Source organism: Corvus cornix, chromosome 2, assembly GCF_000738735.6.
Source record: "Corvus cornix cornix isolate S_Up_H32 chromosome 2, ASM73873v5, whole genome shotgun sequence".
In the NCBI taxonomy this organism is placed as follows: domain Eukaryota; kingdom Metazoa; phylum Chordata; class Aves; order Passeriformes; family Corvidae; genus Corvus; species Corvus cornix.
The window spans coordinates 111041602-111064588 of NC_046333.1; the positions used below are offsets into that span (position 1 = coordinate 111041602).

Consider the following 22987-nt stretch of genomic DNA (forward strand, 5'->3'; position numbering starts at 1 on the left):
TCTGTTGTAATCTTAATGCAATTTGTTAGAGAAAATTGAGGAAATAGAGCCTTCTTTCCACTACGTACCAATACCACACACCTGGCACTAGCATTGGATGGGGAATACTCTAACCACTTCTCTGAGCAGATGTAACTATCCAGTCGTTCCCCCAGTGAACAGTTCTGTGTCTCCAGCAAAAGAAATCTCTTCATAAAATTAAATCCACTTTGTTAGTGACTGAGCCAACTGCTCTCCAAAGCCAAACAGTTGTTGCTACTAGACTCCCACACCTTGCTGCTGTTCTCTTCCTTTTATAGAGTTGAAGATCAGATGACTTTTCTCTTAGGTACTATATGGTTGTAGTGGACATAAGGGTTGGAAGGGTTATCAGAAGACTGGATACGCACATCTAGACCAGCACTTACCACCTGCACTTAGCCAGACTTGACTTTTGAGACTACAGTAAGAAAGAAGGTCAAGGTGAAGGAAGGGAAGCTGGAGACCAAATAGGCAGAGACAGGGTTGAAGGCAGCCTCAAGGTACCACCCTCGGGCTGCAGAATGGATTAGGGTGGTTTGCTGTGGGGGTGTGAGGAGAGGAAGCCAAGATGAGATCTGGGCTCCAAAAGGGCCTTGTTTGTCTTCTCACAACTCACTCTGCCAGCTTCTGCTGTCAGGGTTAGAGAACGGGTGTGGAACAGAGCCCAGGTTTCTGCAGAGTACCCTGTGGAGCCAACCACAGGATTCTGCTCAGAAGGGACTGGTTGTTCCTCCTTCACAAAGCCCTTGTGGCCACCTTACCCAGTCTCAACCCCGCTGCACAAGGCCAGGAGAAACTCCAGCCTGAGCTCTGGGCTCTTTCCAGCCACTCTCAAATTACTACATCTTCCCAGTCAGCTTTGTCCAAAAAAGCTGGGTTCTGCTACACCTCCTGTTCCAAAGGCCAGCTGCAGCCTTCCCAGAGCACCTTAGGGTCAAGATTAGCTGTACCCCAGACAATTAATTCCTTAGTGGAGAATTCCTTTTGCAGACCTCAGCTTCCTTTGGTAGCTGCCTGCCCCACATCCATTATCACTCTGCTCCTCCTCTTCTCCTCTTGTCCTAACCTGAATTTCAAATCAAACTGGCACAGTCCCTGACCAGTTGCTCCTTTAGAGGAGGTAGTTCTGTGTTTTCCCCTGACAGAACCTGGAACCTAAACCCTTAATCCTAACCCTAGAGTGACCCCTCAGCCAGGCACCTAGCCATGGCCCAAACTGCCTCAAAGGAGAATTGACCTTGCAGCTCTCAGTTTCTGTCCCTAAATTAAAGCCTTTCTCTCATTTCCTTTACTTACCCTCAAGAAAGCTTCCCAGCTCTTTCTCATCTGAAACATTCCCAGGAGAGCATAAAGGGTAAAAATTAAACTTAGGGTAAGAAGAAGGCTTCTTGCTGACCTGACAGACTTGCCCAATACTCTGCATAACAAACTGGGAATCTCAAATCTCTACAGCAGTCTCCAGAGACCCCAAATGTCTCTTGGTACACTTACCTGGTCTCCAAAGCCCAAAGAGCTGGTAATAGAAAAAAAGATAAACCAACCAGTGAATGAATAAGCAGCATTTCATGGCATCTTGCTTGATTTTACAGCATTTCCTGTACTCTCAAATCAAGGATTCTGGGAAGAGAAGAGGATACAAAATGCTAGAACAGAGTGTACAAGGCAAAAATAAATTGGGTCCTTTCATGATGCTATTATCAGAGCAGCAAAACAGTACTCCAGAGAGGCTGCAGGTCAGATCCTCAGCTGCTGCAGCCTGAGCAGAGCAGGGCACACGAGGGCGAGCTGCCCACCCATCCCGTGGGCCCAGCTCGCGCGCTGCATGGCAGCAGCCAGCACACACTGCACATGTGCAACAGCAGGGGTTCACAGCACTTCCTTTCACACCTGGAATTGGATCAAGGTTTAGTTTTACATGGGCTCAGTCCACAAATAGAAGTGAAAAAAAGCCAATGACACACACATCACCAGGTTGATAAAGGTGTGCTGTGCACATCTGTAATACACAAAGAAGCTCAATCCTTCAATTTTATACTGATGTGAGTAGCCTCTTTTTTTTCTAGAGTAAAGATAAGATACTTGTACAAAGACATTTATGAAGATTCTTAGGACTGAGCCCTTTAGTGGAAGGAGCTGTGCCATAACAAAATATTATGGTATATCAGCTTTTTGGTTCTGTAAAAGTTCAGAAATTAATTGACTCACACTTTATTGTATTGACTACACACTTTAATACTGAATTGCAGCATTAGGTTATTAAGAATCATGTTATCTCTAGTGATTTAAAGCATTCTGTGAATATCACAGATACATAAGGTTGGAAGAAACACAATAGTCCTATCTCCGCTGAGGAAGAGTCAACTCTGTAGCACATTCATGACTGAAGTTTGTCTGTCTTGTTCTTCTAAAACTTTGACAATGGCAATTCTTTAAGAAACTTCTTCAAATCCTGAGATATACTGAGAAAATGATGATCTAACATACATCTCTCTTGCTGCAAATCAATTCTCATCTTTTTGTTGGCATGGAGACGATTTTTCTCTGCGAATCTTTTACACAGGTGAAGAATGCTACCAGGTCATCTCTTATTTTCCTTTTTTTCTAGATTAAATAAATTTCATCATTCCTCTTCCTCTTCTCTAGTTAATTTTGCTTTATATGTTTTCTTATAGTATTCCAAACGGGGCACGCAACCTGAATAATTAGTGCTGAGTAGCACAGACTAATTATCCTTATATTCACCAAAATTACGTTTAGTTCAGCTCATGGGACAGTGAAGTCATTCTGGGGGCGAATGTTTTCTCAGCAGCATTATACTGTTGACTCATCCTCAGTTCATGATTGACTGCAGGACCCAGAGCCTTGCCTCCAGTACCACTGCCTGGCCAGCTATTCTCCATTTCACACCTCTGCATTTGACTTCTCCCCTCTAAGAGCAGTCCTTTACATTCTTTATTGAGTTTGATCTTATTGATTTCAGAGCATTTCACCAGTGTAGCAAGATTGTTTTAAATTCTAATCCTGTTCGCCAAAGTGCTCACAAAGCCTTCCATCTCAATGTCATCCACAAATTTTACTCTCTATACAAATCATTACTCTCATCCAAATCATTAATGAAGGCACTGAGTAAAACTGACCCCAGACAGACCCTTGTGGGACCTCACTTACAGTGTTCCCCTGGTTTGACAGTGAATCATTGATAATTACTCTGAACAAGTGGTATTTCAACCACTTGTGCACCTACCAGACTGCAGAGTGATTTTAGCCTGGCCTCTTTTCTTTTTTTTTTCCTTTTTTTTTTGTTCAGCACAACAACGTCATGCAGGACTACATCAAAAGCTTTTAAAAAGCCTTACTCACATCTGATGCTTGCCATACATCAGCAGCTGGGTCAGGGATGCCCAGTGTACACAGTTTATGAACGGTATCCTTGCAGTTAGATTGTGCAGCCTGTATCCTGGAAATGCCAGGAATCTGCCTCACCTATGCAGGCAGCAAATTATCTTCTGCTAACAACACATGGCAGGGTTTTAACTGACCACCTTCCCCCAGACACAGTCAAAGGCTAGGGAGGGATTCAACTGTATGCAGGATCTTTGTAGCACTTGCCCAGTAAATCCCGCACCCACAGAAAGGAGGGAACTTGTGCAGGCATTAAGTATTTTGTGGGTAAAAACTTCTCAGAACAGAAGGGGAAAGCATGGCACCCTCCTGCATGCCTCCCAGAGACATCATGCCACCAGCAGCAATAGGGGCAGGTGCTTATGGCAGTATGCTCTTTGTCCTAAAGAAGGGCCTAGATCTATTTAACAGGATTTATTTGTCAAAAGTCTTTGTTGCCTGACTGTATTCTGCATGTTTAGGAACAAACTGTATTTGCTTTAAAATGTTCCTTAGTGACAGTCCTAGCTTGACTCCCCTGAAAGTCACAATTTTCTTAATTTTCTCCTTTTTAATGACAGGTACTACATTTATCCACTGAGATATTTCTTCTAGCAGCTGTCAAAGATTATTGTTAGTGCTTTTAAGACCACTACAGTGCTTTAAATTTGCCAGAGTAGAGCTCAGTGGGCCAGGATTACTTCAATGTATCTACATTCTTTAAATGTCTAAAAGGTTTTCTGTCCTTGATTTTGGACTTTTCTGCACACCTGTTAAAATGAAGCATGTTAAGTTTCTGGGTACCAGCACCTTGATTGTGACTGAAAACCACTGAATGTGTCAATCTTGATGTCACCTCCTTTTTTTCTCGTTCTCCACTAAGCAGCAGACCTTCCTTTGGCCTTCCCCCATTTCTAGCATCCTTTCAGACTTGTCATTACAATTTGTCCCTTCTGACTCATTTTGTGCCTTTCTGCATCCTGCCTATTCAGGCAGCCTTTGTCCCTGTATTCCTTTCTGTGCAGTTGCTTTTGTGTGATCCCAGTGTTGTTTACTCTGCAAGGTGAACCTGGCAGTGCAGTATGGTATTTCTGTAGTGCCAGGGCTCGGTGCAGTCACAAGGACAGAAGGGAGGCTGTTCAGCCACACAGCATCTCCCTGACACATAACATAGTGTGTACACAGCTGACAAAGCAGCTTTAGCTTCTTTAGAGCCCACACTAGATGAATTCATGGACTTGTTGTCCTCTCAAGACTGTACAGCTTCACATTCATGTTCTGCATGTGCCTGTGTTTGAAGTGTGGGCTACCACTGTTTCAAGTGTCTGCTCCCATAATTAACTATTTTAGATGGGTACGGATACACCTGCTCCCATTTTTCCCTTGTAGATCTTAAAGCATTTACAAGGGGCCACCACCTTTTCCTGTTGCAGGTGGAGGAACAGAAAGGAAAGGGCTGTGCCAAGAGCAACACTCAGCTCAGACTGGGTTAGGAAGTCAAACCAGTTGCCAAATCCCTATCCCACATTCTTTCATGCAGCAGCATCACAGGTGAACCACTGATTTCCCACAGTATGTGTAGAGGTCGAGGTGATACACATATAACTTCACTTCCATTTTAAAACTCCTGCATATTTTTTAGCTGTTTGGCACAGACTGCAGCAATGTGCTAATGAAATTGAAGTCTCTGTAAAGCCCTATATTGCTCCAAAGTATCATTACAATAGCCAGCTTCCAAGCTCTTTAAAGTTATGCTTCTGCATTTTCAAGATGTAGAACACAACAGCACAATAAAACAGTAATACACCATACAACCACATTAATGCAAATAACACTCATAAACTCACTTATATTGGCTGACAAAAATTGTATAGCACAATGTTTTCACTCTCTCGAAAGATGACTGCCAGCTCTAGAATGTGTAATTTATTGAATATTAATTCCTAAAAGGGAATTAAATATTTTACTGTTGTAACTGGTGACCTTTGCAGTTTCATCCTGTTGGACAACCTGAAATCCAACTGTTTGAAAGAACAGTGTTTGGTGAAAAATCACTCTGCCTCCTCACAGCCTCCCATGGTATGCATTTGTCAGTCTTTCTCTCTGAAAAACAGTTGTGCTCCTCTCAGATTCCCTTCAGACCCATTATTTTCTCTGGCAGACAGGCTGGACTCTTATGGGGAGGGTGGGAGCCCGTTGGAGCTCAGCTGAGACACTGTCACACAGCGGCAGTGTTACAACAAGGGAAGGCAGATGTCTCCTGGTGTCCCCAGTCATGAGTAATGGCCACTGACACTCGCCACTAAAAAAGTTTTAAACCTCTCTTGGAGCAGAGTGAATCCTACTCTCAGAAGGTGCTTTAGAAGTGTTAGATGTGAATAGTCTCCTCATTTTGCCAGCAAGTAGAGGTCTGTGGCAACATATTTCTAATACAGCATGACCTCTCTGGAAGTGCCATCACATTCTGAATAAAACTCACACAACTACAACAAAGCTACTAATTTAGTAACAGACTTAATCACAGTTCTAACTTACAGGTCATTAAGAAATTACAGTTAGACAAGTAATCTGGTGCTAAACAGTAAACACAACTTCCTTCTTCCAAGGAGAGCATAAATACAATTATAAATGAAAAAATTACAGTAAGTGCATAAAGTGTTTTGTAGTTCTCTGCCTGCTGAAATCTTTAATTTCTATGTAGCAGAAGTCCCATTTCTTCCTTGTGACATCTCAGTATTAAGCACTGCATTTTTCCAGAGTGAAGTATGGACTTTATTCTCAGGCTGTAATGAGTCAAGGAAACCACTAATGTAGAGTGTCAGTATTTTTACCATTATTATCTGTATTCTGGCATTTCCAACAAGTCAAAGATCATACTAATGATGATGTATCCAAAGGTCCAGTTCAGATAATGTACCCAAAGGAACAAATTCAGTTTACTATTTGATTTCACAGGTACTTAATCATACAAAACGATGCCTAGTTGGCACAGTGATAGATGAACTAGGGACAGATTCGATTTGTTAATGCTGACATTAAGATCAGCACTGTCTAGTGTGATTCCTGCTCTCCTCACACTCTTGGATGTAGGAGGTGTGATCTCTCATTCTTCAGCAGTGGGGGTATGTGAAATTCAGAACCCCAGAAGCTGACACTGAATGGTGGGAGTGCTGCTTGGTCAAAATATGTCATTATCATGTCTGTCATCTTTATTGTTAGAGAGCCATTTATGTTATCCAAGAGGAAATCAGCTGTGCATGGAAAACCTGAGAGGACTGTTACAGATCTCATGGGTTTTGATGTCACTAAATGCAAACTGTAGGAAAGACAGTAAAAGCTTTGGAAGCTCCTTCACGAATTGGTGGCTGGAAAGAAGGGCTGGTCAATGTGTGATGGGACAGCTTGTTTAGAAGTTGTGACAGAAAAAAGGGTCAGGAATGCCGAACTATTTTGAACTTCAAACAGAACCACAGCTAGCCATACCTGAGACACTTCCCCTGCGCTGGAAGGGAACAAGACAAGCCACACAGTAGAGGTGCAAATTAAGACTCCTGGTTTTTTATGGATGAGACATCTTAAAAACTCAAGGTGAAAGATAATAGGACAACTAGAAAATAACCTGTTGTTAAACTTGCCCTAGAATTACATTTTAAGTTTAAATTACTCCCAGTCATTCTCATTTTCCAGCCTCATAATTAGAACCTTGACCTTATGCCTGGCTGGAATGAACATCTAATTTGATTAATGTTTGCACTTGACTAGTGTTCATGACAAGCCCAGGTGAACCTAATAAACATGAGAGTGGTTTGTGAGATAATCCAAATGCATCCATATAAAGGGGCATAAAGAAGGGTTTTCTGGTGAAATGACTCCTCGAGGTATTTACAAAGGCTCAGTACATGGAGTGTGCTGCTTTGCAGGTACAAAAATTAATGGGGGCTACGGGGATGCCGGGTGGAGACAAGAGTTTTTAGGTGTTTGCAAAGCAGCCTGCTCTGGTAGACGCAGGCCAAGGTCTCTCTGCAAGGAAGAGAGGGCTGAAATGTATCTCACAGTTGCAGGAAGCACTCAGACTGCTCATTAACAACCCTGCATTTGAATTTGTACTGTCAGCATCTCCATGAGACTGTCCAAAAAGCAGGATTTTCATTTTGCAAAGGCTTCCCTTTTTGGTTTGGTTTTCATTTTATTTTCATCAATTTCAAGCAAACCCAGAAACATTTTTTTCTCCTGCAAACTTGACATTTTAGGAAAGCATCACTTAGAATACACTGATTTATTATGTACCCTAAACAAAATAACCTTCCTGATGTGATAGTAGCTCCATCAGGCAGGTACATTTGTCTGTCTCGAGACTGCTAACCACACTAAGAGCATCATAAAGTCCTGAAGTCTTGTTCCTGTGGTGCTTTGACAGGAATCAAAGCATTTTTCTAGGGGAATTCTGCCTTCCATGTGACAATAGTTTGTTGAAAAGCAGCTTGCTAACTGTAGTCTCAATCCCCCTCGAAAACATTTGTTCTCCTGCCATGCACAGTCCATCCCAGGCAGGTCTGTGACCCGTGGAGTGGGGACTCCATTGCTCACTCAGCCTAGGAAGGGCATGTTCTAGAGAATGAAAGATTAAGATTTATTGTGGTGAAACAATATAAGTGCAAATATAAGTGCAAATAATTTAGTGCTATGTTAAAACAGTGATTAATTTAGCCCATAATTTCAAGAAATGAAGCAACACTCCCTGACAAAGCCTCAGAAGCTGTAATTTATAGCAGCCCTCCCAGTTAGCAGCCTAGAGAGCCATGAACATCCTCAGTCCTGTTTAATACCTTCACTGGACTCCCTACTAAGCATCAAGGTCTCATGGTATATTCTCCTGTGAGCTGTAAACAGAGATTTTAAGGACACGTTCTCCTATGGTCTGATTTGTTTTACGTGTCACTCTTCCTTTTCAGTAAGGTTACTGACACTTAAATGTCCCTGCTGAAACACAAGTATTCCCTTACCTCATCATTACAGTGACAAAATCCCTTGCTGCAGGCTCATTCATTTTGTCCTCCATGGTGCTGCCTTTTCCCTGCGTTTTTCTGCTACATTGTGATAACAATAATCAACTTCCAAAACAGATACAATCTGCAGATACAAAGACTTCCCAGCTGGCTTTCCATCACACACCACATCTCATTTCAAGCTCCCCTTTCAACCTCTGTGTCCTCCATGACCTCATACCTTACTTCACCTGTTGTGTCACTTCTTACACACTCCATCCCTCCCACGTTCCCAGTGCGCCTCACCAAGCCAGAGGGTACCAGCAGGCCACTCTCTGTGGTATCAGCTACTCCTGAATCATGTTTTCATCCTTTTCTCACCTTTCCTTCCCACTGCTTCAGCAGGGTGAGGAGGCCAGTACCTGCAAAGTGGTATCAGAGTGAGAATCCAGCATTGCCTGTGCCTTTCTCTTAAGACTTTTAAAATGAGGGTTACTATGCTTAATATTTGCATGAAAGAGGGTAGTGTAATGCCCTAGCTATCTAACCAGGCACACTTGAGCCTTCAGCATGATCATGCATGGTCTTCCCCTTTTCCATTTTCTTGCTTCTTTTTTTTTTTTCCAGTCAGAGATGCAGTCTCTTCATATTGCTTTCAGATTGGACAAAGCATCAGTCCCAATACAGGACTGATGTAGAAGTATCCCAAAAGCCTTCAGCCTTCCTGGCACCATGTGATTAGGAGCAGTGAGATGCTTAAGCATTACCCAAGCTCAAGTTTTTAATTATGTAGCTAAAGAGTTATACATATTCTTGTTTTTGTAAGTGGATGGGAAAATCTGAGAAAACTGAAGACGAAAAAACCCCACCCCCCTTCCAAATTTTGTTATTTTTATTAAAGACTGTGCATTGCATTTCTAATGCAGATAGCTGTGTCTTATTTAAAGATGATACATGATGGTTGAAGATGAAAGCAAACATGAGGCTGCTACTCTGAAAGGTGCTGAATTTTCTTCTCAGGTACCTCCGTGTTAAGCCTACATGGTTAATCCCTATGGCTTATCTGACCAGTTAGGGAAAAATAAGTGGGTCACAGAAACTGAGCACTGGAGACCATTCGGTTCTTTCAGCAAACCTAAATGTGCCAATTTTGAGAACCGCAGGAGGATCAGAAGCTTTTGCTGCTCGTCACTCTCCCCACAGCCGGGCCACCCGATGTGCTCGGGAGGCTCCCCCACAGCCACCCGCACGCCAACCTCTGCTCTCAGCAGCGAGCCGTGCTGGAGCCGAGCGTGTGCACCGCCGCCTGCACCTGCAGGACCCGGCTCCCGGGGAAGGGCTGCAGCCGCAGCTCGGATCAAGTGTTCTTTCCCCAGTACGTCACTGCGCTGGCTCTGGCGGTGCCAAAGTTGCGCTCTGCTCTGCGCCCTGCAGCGGGAGCGCCGGCCGGCCTGCCGGGGGGCTACGGAGGACCTCCGCCCGGGGTTGGGACCCATGCCGGGGACTCCCGCCCGTTTGGGATGCCTTCTCCCGCTGCCTGCCCCACGACCCGCGGCACGGAGCGATCGCCGCCCGCCGTGGGCACGGCGCGCCCCCCGCCCGGCCCGGGGCAGCGCTGGTTCAGAGGCGCGGGTGAGAGGCCGGCACCGTGAGGGCCGGCCCCGTGCGCATCCCCCTCCTCGCCCGCTCCTGGGGGCGCCGCGCCCACCTCCTCCCGCGGAGAGGCCCCGCCCCCCCGGGAAAGGGGATGACATCATCCCTCTCCGCCCGCTCGCCCCGGAGCTCTCCCGGCCCGCCCGCCACTCCGGCACGGATGGGGGGGTCCCGCCCGCACCCCCCTGGCGGATCCGCGCCCTCGGGGGGCCCGGAGGGGGCTCCCGGCCCCGCCGCCCGGCCTCGCCCCTGCCCCACGCCCCACTACGTCATCCCTCCCACCGCCCCCTCTCCGCCGGTGCTGGCGGGGGAGCGTCCCCCGAGGGGAGCGCCGGGGCCGGGCAGCGGCTTCGCGGCGGCTTCAGCCTGCGAAGGGCGCCGGCGCACCATCGCGGCGCCGGCGCGGTGCGGCGGGCGCGGCTGCGCATCGCGGCGGGGCGGGCGCGGCGGGCGGGCGGCGGGGCAGCTCCTGCGCTGACACCTGCAGCATGTGCCAGGAGCTGCAGCGGCAGCGGCCGCCTCTGCCTCTGCGCGGCGCGGCCGCCCCGCTCCGGCGCCGTGCGCGGCGGCGGCGGAGCAGGAGCAACTCCCGCTCCTCCCGGCGCGTCCCTCCTCCTGCCTGGCACCGTGTGCCGGCGGCGGGTGCACGGTGACCTTACGGAGCGTGCATTACCTCACAGGTAAATATCAGCTGATCCGCCCCGGCGGCGGCGGCGGGAGCAGGCGGCGGCGGGAGCGCACGGAGCCTTCCCGAGGTAGCGATCCCGGCCGGGGCTGCGGGTGCGAGGTGCCGGGCGGGGGGCGCAGCCGCCTGTTGCCGTGTGCCTGTGCGGGGCGGGGGGCGCCGGGGGTTCCCCATCGGCGCCGTTGTCCGGGGGTGGGGGGCGGCCTCGGGAGGGTGGGCGAGGCGGGGGGCAGCCCCCCCTTGTCCCCCACCCTCCCGAGGCCGCCCCCGGTGGGGTCGCACGGCGCTCCCGCCTGTCCCCAGGCGCCGCTGAGGCTCTCCCGGCGTGCGAGTGTGCACAGGCATGCGGCACGGCAGGGCTCGCTCCCAGTCGCCCCCCCAGCCTCTCAGTGCAGCAGGTCCCGGGGTCCCTGGAGACCACCTGGGGACCCGGTGGGCTGTCCCTGCTCGCCCGCTGTCGCCTCTTGCAGCCGGCTGAGGTAAAAGTGACGAAAGGACGGCGCCCCGCAACGCAGCAGCGGCTGCTGTTACCTGTGCGTTCACCGGCTCGTTGGCAAACTTTGGTGTTGGGCGGTGAAGATCTCGGTCATTGCAGCCAAACTGGCTTGTTCTACACTCCCGTGCTAGAGACTAGCTACCACCCATAGTGAAATACTGCTGGCGACCGCTGAGTCGGGTACTTACTCACTGGATCCGCTTCCAGCATGGGTGATGTTTTAGGTAGTACCTAAGTAGTACTTTAAACATGGGTGGGAAGCAGCGTTGTCTGGTAATCCTTGATAGTTACTGGTAACCCGCATGTTAAAAGGAGAGGTTCACCAAGTGATAAGCGGCATCACAAATTTGGTGCTAGTAGGCTTTCAATATGTGGTGGTGTTTTCGAAGTTTTGTAACTTGCTGTTCAGTTCTGAACGTTGTAGCTCTGCTTCTCCCCTTGTTTTTTGGATGTAGAAATATTTCAATAATGGGGGTGAAGGCACGGATTCTGTGGTTTAACAGTGTCGTTAGCTATGGAGCTGTTTTCATAACTTCCACCTGGATACCAGCTTATGTCTCACACCTGTGAATGCCACACGACCAGCCTAATAAAATTGTGGCAACTAGGGTAGCAAGTACTAGATTTTTAAGTCACCGTGGTTTCTGGTTGTCAAAGGGTAAGTGAGCATGAGATAAGAGCCAATGCCATATCTATTTTAGGTTCATGCCTTTATATTGCTCCTCAAAAGAGAATGATCCTACTGACACATTTTTGGGTTTCGCCCTCCTGTTGCAGTCAAGGTCCTGTATTTATTCAAAGTCTGTATTCATCGCAGTGAATGGTTTTGTGGTTTTATGTGGATTTTATTTTTTCTTTTTCACACGACACAGTTAAAACTCAAAGAACTGAATGCCTAAGAATAAATCTTGCCTTCCTATAGAAAAGCACACCTATAATACTGCCTCCTGGCTTGACCTCTCAGTGGGATGTAAGTGTAGTCAGAATGAGATGCTACCGTCTTGCAGTGGTGGTAGTAAATACAAAATTACATACGTGTGCACTCTGTGATCACAAGCAAGTGGATAGTTTATGCATGTAACACTCAGTATATGTGGCTCATTGATGGTATGCAGTCATTTGCATGAGCAGTTTTTGGTGTGTTACTGGTTGTGTGCACCACTGCCCAGGAAGGCTGAACTGTGCAGGATCAACCATCAGAGATTCAGCTCTCTCTGCAAAGTAGCTCAGGACCCAATCCTGAAAACAAACCTGTGGCAGTGATCTCTGCTTTCTAGAGTAACCCGCCAATCCTGTGACTAAAAAACAGAAAAAAAGCACAAGGTACATTATGATAAACTGCTGGATACCAATCCCTTATAGTTTAGAGCAAGGTGAAGGATGAATTGTTTTATTTTGTTTGATTTTTTGAAGGTTTAGTCCTTTATTAATTTTTTCCTTGATTTCTACAGTTGTGTGCTGTCAGACTGTAGAATAGTTTGTCTCCTCATACACGTTTTTCCCAGTATAAATCCATTCAGAATTGCGTTTAACGGTCAGCACTGATCTAACTTCCATTCCAGGCAAATAATCAGATATAATTGCACTGAAATCAATGAATATATACAGACATGAAGCTGTGAGAAGAAAATGGGCCTGATGGTGTTTTATATTTGTATAGCTGAAAGCCAAAAGTAGCTGTCGTAAACACAGCATGTCCTTTTGGAAGAAATAGTCAATGCCTACCTTAGAGTTGTCCAAAAAGTTTCTTGTGTTTCAGCAGCCCTGGGTTAGAAAAGTGGAAGCAGCAGTCTTAGAATGAGGATTGTTCCAGAGAAACTTTTTGTTCCAGTGACTAATCTCCTTAATTCCATGTTGTTAATCTTAGCGTGCACATATCGACACTATTAACTATTTGGCAAGGACTGCTTTCTCAAACAGGGTTCCTTGAGTGTGGCCAGGTATAATAGGGTTAATTCCAATGACTGTATTTTAAACTGCTGCTCTTTACATTAATTATATATATTCCTATCACTAGGCTTAACAGCAAAGTGTAAGTGGTATGGAATGTTACATTCCAATTAGTTTTGCAGTGCAAATGCGGATTATAGTTGATGGCTAAGTCTGACATGTACTGCATGACTTGTCATGTTTTTCCTGGAGAGAGGGGAGTCTTGGGTCTGAGTCACCATGGAAGAACATGGAGCCCCGTAGGCATAAAACTGGTGCAGTGGAGTGATGAGTCAGATCTCTTATCTTTAAATTTGGTATTGTGTGGTATTCATGCATGGGATGCATCGCATTCATTGTGCACCTAGGCAAGTAACTAACAGGCAGAAAACTCACTTAATCAGACCTCTGACTCGCCTTTGCAGAGTTGGTCCTGCAGCTGTGGAAATCAAAGGCTGCTGGTTAGGATCATGTAGGAAATCTCGGTGTATTAACCTGTGGAGCAAATCAGCTCTGCCAGCCTATACCCAGTCATTTCTTACATTGTTTCAAGTCCATTAGTAATATGACCTAATACTTAAATTTTCGCTTTTTGTGTTTGAGACTTGAACCAGCTTTTTCAGACTTCTGAAACTGGATAAAGAATAGAGGAGTAAGAGCAGTGTTGCATCTTCATAGACCCCAGTGTTTGTTAAGCTAAATGACTTCTCATAAGCATTGCTGTGGAATGACAGTATTGTTGTTAATGCTAAGCTAACGAAAATAATTGAAATTTCTTAGAAGTGGTAGCCTCAGAAATATGTTAAACAGCGAGAGTGAAGACTTGCCCACGCAGCTGTTTTCAGAAACAAAACAGAGCCTTACCTCAGAGGTGTCTTCACTTAGACACTTACTGTGAACTTCCTCAAATAGCAATCATTAATAATGCCAGCTTCTCAAGCTAATGGAGCATGAAGGTTCCTTGATTTATAATCATTTGGGAGCAGATGCTTGAAATTCTGTCCACTTACACAAACAGCGCAAGAATGACACTTTTGCTGAAAATCGGGGGGAGGCAGGGGGGGAGTTATGTGTGGGACTGTAAGAATGGCCTAGAAGAGTGTAATGCAATGTCTCCCTCTCCAATGTCATTACAAAAGCTACTAGAGGGACTGTGTTTGGAAAAAACTACATGAGGTTTCTATTTGAAAATTGTAGCAGAACATTATCGATCTGTGTATTTTTAATCTCCTCCTATGTAGCCAGTCACCATTTTGGATTGCCACAGATGTTAGCACTGGTTTTGGGGTAGGGGGTGTGTGTGTGTGTTCGTAGTCTTGCAAAAAAAAGCTTCTGTCTTCTCACATTGCCTTAAATTGGGAAACTGTTACAATGAAGACATATTGAAAACCATGCAGGAAAGATGTGCCAATTTAGGTCTAAATCTTAGTGATTCCAATTAAAGCGTAAATGCTTCATTTGTTTTTAAGTTAGATGCACCTATTGTAATCTTTAGATGTACAGCTGTCTATAGTGTTACCTGTGGAGAAGTCAGTGCAGGGATGGTTTAGCAGTCTCAGCAACTGAGATAAAATGCCAAGCCGCTTGCAAGTACTTGGAAATTTCAGTGGTCTTTGTGTCCTGGTGTGGAGATCACCAAATCTGAGACTAATTGCCCTGACACTGTTCACTTCAGTAGAGCCAGGTTTTTGGCCTGCTGCTTAAGGCAAACAAGACTGAAATGTATGGGGCAAAATCTTTCCCTCTATTATGACATAAATCCAGTCTTTGGGTATTTTCTTCATCCCACTGAAGAGTGAAGAAGATCACAACTGTTTTACTTACCTATGGCATATCCATAACTGCTGCTAGGGAATATAATTGTTTCATGCAGTTCCTTTACTATAAAATGTGTGATGTCATCTCCTCTTGGAACCACTGTATTTATACTGATTGTGTGAGAAGCACCACTGACAGTACACGTGCCTGTGCATATGCCACAAGGACCCAGAGGGAAATCCTGAGCCGTACCTTTTATTGTACAGAGGCTGCATTTTTATAGGAATGCTCTTCTCTGTATAGGCAGAACAGCCTGTAAAGGGAAATACAGCAGTTTCTATAATTGTTCAAAAGAGATTACAACTTAACAGAATTCCATCCTATAACATACAAAGTACACAAATAAAGGCTCTTTTCAGTTAAATCTTTCACCAGATTGATGTCAAGAAGCAATGCAATATCTCAAATGATTTGGTCTTTTTTAATCTTCTTAGCTGGAAGAGATGTCAGAAGAGCCATTCAGAATTGAAGTAGAAGGTACATGTAAAATTTCTTCATGTAGTGGTCTGGATGTCTGCTTATTTTGCTTAAGAAAGGCAGACTTTAGAAGCACACTTGATTTTCTTTCCTCTTGGTGCTGACAAGCTTTGCCTTGGCTTAGTTGTCTAAAGAGGTAACAGCAATTAAAATGTCATGTGATGGTGATGTCTATAAACTGTTCTGTGATGTGTCATAATGAAAGATTTTTCTGACCCGATTAAAATCAACAGGGGAAAGAATCTTTCAGCATTATCTCCAGCTTTTCAAAAGTTCAGCTGGAACTTCCTCCTGACCACTGAGTCCTGTGAGTGGAGCCTCATTTAACTGGTAAAACTCCTCATAGTGAAGTTTGACCATGCTGGTTTAAAGAAAAGCATGATATAATTTTGCCTTTGGGCCTTCCTGGGGAGCAGAGGAGCTGCTGGTTTAGTGCCAGAATTTGCTTGTCGTACTTACGGATGAATAGAGCCGCTGAACAGTGAGACCACGTTGAACTGTTCATCTTGGATGGTGCAGGAAGGCGGAGCTGTGTTTGCATCCCACTTGACACCAGGGAGGATGGGTGAGCTGGAAGAGCCACATCGAGAGGTTCTAAAGCAGGCTCCTAGTGGCCAAGTCCACGCGTACCTGGAGGAAAAGAAAAGTAGAAGATAAAGCAACGTTTCCAGGCATGTTGTTATTGTCATTGAGAGATTAAAACCCCAAAGCAAACCATGACCCACCTCTGTCTTCACACAGTGCAAGTGTAAAAGTAAAGATCAGCTTTAAACAGAAATGTGAGAGGAGGCAGCATGCGCAAGATGATCTTCCTAGAAAGATTTGGGCTGAATTGAAGATCTGATGCTTGTAGTTCTGATCTTGACTCCTGGTTCCCGGGCAACTGGAGTTACTCACCAAGTGTGCACGCACGTGGAAGGAGCTGCCTTTTGTAGGCCACTTGTCTATGCCCTTATGCCTCCCTGAATTGCCCTGTATAGTGGCTATTTACATCTATTGAGTCGTCTCACAATTGCCCTGTTGTACTTGATTGGTGCCAAAGTCAAAGTTAAATGATGGTTGGCCTGTGCTCAGCCACAGCAGCATTGTCCACTATAATCACCTCCACAAAGTAGGGCTGGATCACAGTCTGAAGTACCAGTCAGCTCTCCTCTTTGCTTTCCTCTTTGAAATCTTCTTTGCTTTGGCATGTGTGCCAATGGTTGTGCTCCCGTGGTGTGCCACACAAACTCGAGTGTCGCTGGGAGGCTTTCGTCCCTGGAGAAAGGAGGGCTCTTGGCTGCCCACCAAAGCCCATCACGGCTTGACAGTTGCGCTTTAGTGAAATGGACCGACCAACTTCTCGGTGGGCAGAGCGCCAGCCCGGCAGATGGGCCTGAGTGTGGGCAGCCAGCAGAGCGCATACATATGTGTAGATGTAGATAATTGTATGTATGGGTATAATAAATAGGGATCTTTGCAATTTGAAAAAAGGTGCCGGAGCGAAAGGCTGAGTACCAAAGCAGTGAGCCTGGGGAGAGACTTCTTTTGGAGAGGGGGCACGTCAGAGTGCTCAGAGGAAGGATCTGTGCTTTCCTTGTTGCTCTCTGCTTGCAGTTTTGCAGATTATGTAATAAAGGAAGTTATTTAGTCTTTTGAATCCAGGCACTCTTCTAACTACAACTGGGAATGTGGAAAATGACACTTCACTGCAGTGAATTTCCTTACAAACCACTTGGAGCTTGCTACCAGCTCCGATTCTACCAGCACAGTTACTAGTACAGCTTGAGATCAGTGGAAATTTGTGCATGCCATACTTTTTGTTTTGAATTGCATTTTAAAGTGTGAAATACTATAATGAGCAAGAGGTGTGTGGAAATCAGTTGTCAGTACAGAACGTACCAAACTTTCTTTGTGGGTCATAGCTTCCAAAATCTTTGTGTAGTTAGGCAAACTCCCTAGCTAAGCCCCTTCCATGGATGGCAGTCAGCAAACACATGCACGCAGGCCATATATTAATTGATAGTTAAATATGTATAATTCTTTTGAAGACGTTAACATTAGTTGCATCTCTGCAGAAAGGACATAGGGAAGCTAGGTGGCTTGAGCTTGTCTGCACATGGATTCAGTTGCAGAAGCCCATTTCCCTTGAGCCCATTTCCCTAATTTTATAGATCTGATGCTGGAGAATCACCTGGTCTTGCTGTCTCAGGGCACACAGGTTTCTTGCTTGAAGGTCCAGCTCTCACTAGGAGAGAGCACTTGTGGATTGCAGGATGAATAGAATCACATACCCAACTGGAAATTGCCATGGGCTTCTCTTAAAATTCTGGAAGGCCTGTGGATGCAGTTTTTCTTGAGCTGGTAAGGGAAACCAAGGATCTGGGATTTTTGGCAAAATCCATAATGAGCTCTGGATACTCTCAGTATAAAAAGTAGAGATTCAGCTTTATCTTTCTAGGATCCTTAAGTTAGATTAGCTGGAATTACTGGGATAAGAAAATTCCTTTCTCAAATCCTGGAAATAAATGACATTTGCCAGATCTAATGTAATCCCTTTATGCTTAACCTGAAGACATGGCAGCTGCCTGTGTGACTCCCAGATCAGGTACTGCTGATTTCTAAGTGCACACACTGCACAGAGAAATTTTGCAAGCCAGCACATTAAATGCACCGGCAGACCTAGGCACTGTGTTTTGGCTTAAAGAATGGGACCAGGCTTTTGTTGGGGATTGACCTACCTGGCGAGGTGTCCAAAACGAGTGCGATGAAAGTGCTATTCTGAAAAGGGGAAATAATGAGGTACTTTCTTAGGGCATGGATTTCAAAAAACAATTAAAACTCCTGCAGGTTTCAGAGGCAGGTATGTGCTCCTGTAATGGAAATGATAACACCATTCCTGGTCTGAGTATGATGTCTGACGTGTATATACACTTTCATTAACTTTTTACTCTTTTTTTTTTTTTTTAGTCTTCCAGATGTGTTTACCATGTGGCTCTGCTCATTTTTTCCCTTCTTAAATATTGACCAGAACAAGCAGTTTAATGGTGGTGTGCACTAGTTAATGGGAATTACAGAAATTTAAGTCCTCTGTGTTGGAATACTGCAAGTTTTGACTCATTTAATCCCTCTCTCCTTAGCCCACATCTACCATTTCCCTTTGTGCAGGCTAGTAGGAATACAGCCTTTAAGTCTCAAGGGGTTTTTATCAGTTTTCTTATCACTGGCATTCAGCTGCTTCTGGTGGGACTGTTAGAAAAACACAGGTGTAGTCCTTCAAAGGACTGGGAGAGGACAAAGGGATAGAAAAACAGGATGCAGGAGGAGGAGGAGGTGGGTTGTTAAAAGGGGAAAGTGGGATGGGGAAAAAATAGTGTGTGAAAGGAGAAAAAAAAATGCAAAAGGAAAGGGTAGGAAAAAAAATTTTAAAAAGCCTGAAAACAGCAAAAAGAAAAGAAGGAAGGAGAGGAAAGGAGAAAAAAACCCAACCAGATCATCTGATATGAAGGACTCTACTGTGTTAATTAAAATTAGTACATGGTCCAGCTAAGTTCCTTTTCACTTAACATGACAGAGCACGACTCATTTTCAAAGGCTTATTTGGCAAAGAGTCTCATTTGACCTTACAGGACTACTTGCAGGAGGAATTCTCTCGAGAAGACCGGTGTTAGCAGTAGCAGGGTCAGTTTGCTGCGTGTTTCAAGCCCACAGACAGGACACTGGAAGCTGAACTGCATCACACTGTGCCCTGTATAACCTTCTGCAGAGAAAGGTGATACAGACTGTAAATACTGCAATATTAGAGGGACTTCAAAAGCAGTCCCTGTTTCTCTAGACGGATGCAGAAGAGTTTAAAGCAGTTAGTGTTTGTGAACACTGGATTGCTAAAAAGGCACTTAGCTAATTTTTCCTTCGTGACCCCTGTTTATCTAGTCATACCAAGACTGAAGTTATTATGGACAACTGCATGAAACTTTTTTGCACAGAAAAGGTACACAATAGGTATTATACAAGGTAGTAACTTAAAATGCAGCTACTTAGTTCATTTCTCTTCACTAAACATTACCAGTCATCCTGCTTAAGCAGAAGAATGGGTAGAATATCTTCATGTTTTGGTGAAAGGTATATTTACTTTGTCCCACTGTAGTGTTCTTCTGTATTTCCATAGGGAATGCTACCTTTCTGATACCCTGGGAGCCCCATATGCACTGCTATTTGCATTTACACCTAAGTGTTATGTATTTTACTTCTAAAAACAAGCTGGCAGAAAGATCATTATTCCTGCACAATTTGTGAGGTTTTTTTTTTCTTTCAACATATGAAAGCACATAGTAGGGCTTATAAAACTCTCTTGATTCGTTGTAGGCAATCAGACTCTTGATGGTGCACTTGACTATCAGAACAAATGACTTCTTTACCGTAAGCGCCGTTCCAAATAATGGATGTAATGTTAGTGGGCTTAGTGAAGCAGTGGGTTATATTGCAGTGACTGCAAAGCATGGAAACCTACTGTGTCTTTCTGTCATAAAAAGGCCCTGCCTGTGCTGTAGATCCTGTGAAGAATTTGTAGAGATACTTGAAAGGATAAAACACTGTATAAATTCCTAAAGTTCAAAGAGAAAATACCACTCAGGATAAAAAAGGGAGCTTAGCCCAGCTGCAGCTTAACCATATATGACAGATCTAGTGCTAAGTCCTGCGCCATCAATGCAAATGCTTCTGGAGTTCACCAAGTAGCCAAATGGAAAGACTAGAAGAAAGGCTTTGAGGATACTGACCTGGGGAGAGGGGTAGAAAGAAAAGGCACGTGCTTCCCAATAAATGACTCTTATTCTCTGGACAGGGTGTAAACAGGGAAGGTTTAAGACATGCACAGTTAGATTTGTGTTGCATTTCCTGTGAAAATTACTTTTAAAGGCATTAATAATCATTTGTCTGTATTTCTGTGCAAGTATTATGCCATAAATAAAATTGGCAACCATGAAAGTTGGGCTTCCTGTTAGAATAACACAGGGATAGGTTACACCAGGCCTAAACAATGCTTTTGAGTGCTGAGAGTTAAAAAAATCATTGGCTGTGCCCTCCTTTGGTTGCTGTATAATGACATGAACATTGGATCAAAGCTGATCACGTTTAGGCCATGAGGGTAATAAAAAATGCAATAAAAAGGCTGGTTTAGAGGTCACACTACTTCTAGATACTTCTCTTTGACCTTCAATTGCCTCTATACATGTCCTGGACCCGCTCGTTTTCTTGTCTTGCCAGCTCCACACAGAAACATCTCATAGTACAGTCATGCCTCACGCTGGCCTCCCTCCTTCCCTCTGCACCACAGAGCTGCTCTTGTTCTCTACAAGCCCAAGGATCCTTTCCTGTTCTGCCAGTGGCACCTGGATTTAAGCTGCTCTGTCTTAACCACTGCAGCACATTGACTGTGGATGGCCTACAAACATGCAAATCACCTCAGTAATTAATTGCACTGGTTGTGACACAGAATGACACAAACCCTGGTGGCTTTGGCAGGTTGCTGTCACCATAGATGTGCAGGGACAGCTTGTATGAATGTCCAAGGAAAGGAATGACACAACAGCATTTTAGCAGCTGTGCTGGTACCAGATGCTGTTTCAGAATTTTTACCCAGTGCTCACAGTTATGTTTCAAGTAGTGAGAACCTTTGGAAGGTAGGAAGTGATGTTGTATCTGGAAGACCTTAATGTTAAATAAAATGAAATGCACATACAGTGCTAAGTGCAGTCCTAGGAAAGTAGGTGTGAGGTTGTAGTCCCTGCTGTGAGATGAGCATGTTTGTTACAGGCCATATTGTGGCTTTTTGGCCCTTGCTGGTGACCGCAGGAGTAGAAATGGTTCATAGTGCTTTTGCTTATTTGTAGGAAAAGGAAGAAAGATGGAGCTGCATCTCTGTTCCGAAGCTAAAGTATAGGCTAAAGGTATTCTTTTTTCCCATGGATTTGGGGTTTTTTTAGGAGACTGCAGCAGTGTATTCTAAGCAGTCACAGGAGCTTTAATGACAGCTGTTTTGCTTGAAAGCCTGTATCTCTCAGTGTCTGTAACATGGTTTGATGTAATCCTTTGGATTTCCTCATGTTTAAAAAAGCTGCAGTCTTCTTTGCCTACCAAAACACATTTAACAGTTGAAATTTTAGCAGTGAATATTTCTAAAACCTGCCATTTTGCACATACTGTGTTTGATGATCCTACTGTTTATGTATTTTAATACATCTCTCACCTTAATCTGAACATCCAATTATGGACATGGCTGAAGAAAATAGGGGAGTTTGGAAGAAAAAGAAACAGAGATAAAATAATACTAGCAGAAACCTTAGTCGTCTCATATGTCTATGCCATTTGCTGCTCACAACCAAGGAAAAAGATTTAAAAACAAAGTTGTCTTTCAGAGCAGACCTTATGCCTATGAGTCAATGTCATCTTACTACTCAGGTGTTGAGAAGGTTTGTCCTTGAAACCCAGATTTTCTTTTCATACACTGACATGCGTTTTGCAAGCCCTTGAAATTACACAATGGAAGGAGAGCTCAAAACTGCTGCCAGAGCTACAAATGGTCACGGTTATCCCATGAACCTTTGATTCCATGAGCTCTGGTGCTGCAGATGGGAACCATGGCGCTGCACTCAGAATGCAGAGGAGGGTGGGGATATACTGATCTGACTTTAGCACTCCTGAGCTGCGTATTCAGAAACCAGCCAGGGCACTTGAATTAACTGCTGCTTTTTCCAGGGGATTCTCTATGGCCTCTGCTTAACAGAGAGAAAAAGCAGTGTTGTCCCATTGGCATTACGATTTACATCCCAATTTGTTGAAACCAACATGCCAAGCTACAAAGAAACTTGTTTCATCAGATCTAGCTATCTGATATTATCAGCATCTAGCTGGATGGCTCTCAAGGGGCTTTGGGAGGAGGGGGAAAGGGTGTTTGGGTTTTCATGGTGGTGTTTTTCCTTTCCTTGCTTTTCTTTGTTTTAACTTCTTTGTACTGAAACGACAGCAAAACTTGCATGTTGTTGTAGTTAGCTCTTCATGCATCTATTTCCATTTAAGGGGTGCAAGATACTGGGCCAATCTACATTTTTCTAATGGTCTTCAAACAAAGTAATCAAAACCAATGTGTTGCTTTGTTTGCAAAACCCAAACCAAAAGGTTATCAATTCCTTGTCTCTGACAGCCTCACAGCAGTGGAACTTCCTGGGCCTCTTGCTTGGCTTGGGTGATTGGCTAAGTCCGAAGAATCCCTTGTTGACAAGGGGTTAAAAATTCATTAAGAATGTATTTGCTCTTTATGCTTTACTTCAAATTGTATTATACTTGTATTTGGAAAGAGCACATCAGTGATTGGAACATAATTTAGGAAAAGTTATTAAATGGTGTTAAAGTGTTTAAATTGAAGCTCCAGCAATACACTCACACACAGTCCTTGAATTATCAAAACATTTGTTAGTGTTTGTTATGTGAGCAGTGTGGCTGGAAGCTCAGACCTTGAAAAGGCCTTTACTATTTTTTTCACGGCTTATTTTTCACAGTTTATTC

General features: G+C 44.5%; 1 protein-coding gene across 2 annotated transcripts in view; it reads left to right on the forward strand.

Moving 5' to 3' along the window:
• The first annotated feature begins 10564 nt into the window (after positions 1-10564).
• Positions 10565-22987, forward strand: part of DTNA (dystrobrevin alpha) — a 222528-nt gene continuing 210105 nt past the window's right edge. For both annotated transcript variants that reach the window (XM_039550262.1, XM_039550263.1), the window contains exon 1: positions 10565-10720. The gene's annotated coding sequence lies outside the window, so the exon portion shown is untranslated. The remainder of the gene's footprint in view (positions 10721-22987) is intronic.